Source organism: Penaeus monodon, chromosome 19 (assembly GCF_015228065.2).
Source record: "Penaeus monodon isolate SGIC_2016 chromosome 19, NSTDA_Pmon_1, whole genome shotgun sequence".
In the NCBI taxonomy this organism is placed as follows: domain Eukaryota; kingdom Metazoa; phylum Arthropoda; class Malacostraca; order Decapoda; family Penaeidae; genus Penaeus; species Penaeus monodon.
In genome coordinates, this window is record NC_051404.1 from 39,738,076 (window position 1) to 39,738,422 (window position 347).

General features: G+C 33.7%; 1 protein-coding gene across 1 annotated transcript in view; it reads left to right on the plus strand.

The window, feature by feature from the left end:
* LOC119585225 (monomeric sarcosine oxidase-like) overlaps nt 1-347 on the plus strand; it is a gene marked incomplete in the record, with an annotated part of 15,411 nt that overhangs the window by 10,856 nt on the left and 4,208 nt on the right.

Genomic DNA, 347 nt, shown 5'->3' on the forward strand with positions numbered 1-347 from the left:
CTTTGTGACAAATCATCTATTCTGAGGAGCTCAGTATACTTTCAGCACAGAACTATAATCTTTACACTTCCTTTTATCCCAGGTATTAATTTATTCAATGTGGCTCCATTCATGTAGTAAAGAGATTCGAGATCACTTGTGAACAAGATGAATGAAATTTTTTTCTTTACCCTTTTTATTCCTTCATCTCTTGGTATGGTCTATGAATAAAATCTAAGCATGATTTTTTTTTCAGTTATGATTCGATTGTCTCATTTTTTCATTATCTGTCTATCCCTCGAAGCAAGTAAAGCCCATCAGACTGCTGCTCATTCATGGTGCTGACTATAGTATGCTGTAAAAAGAAT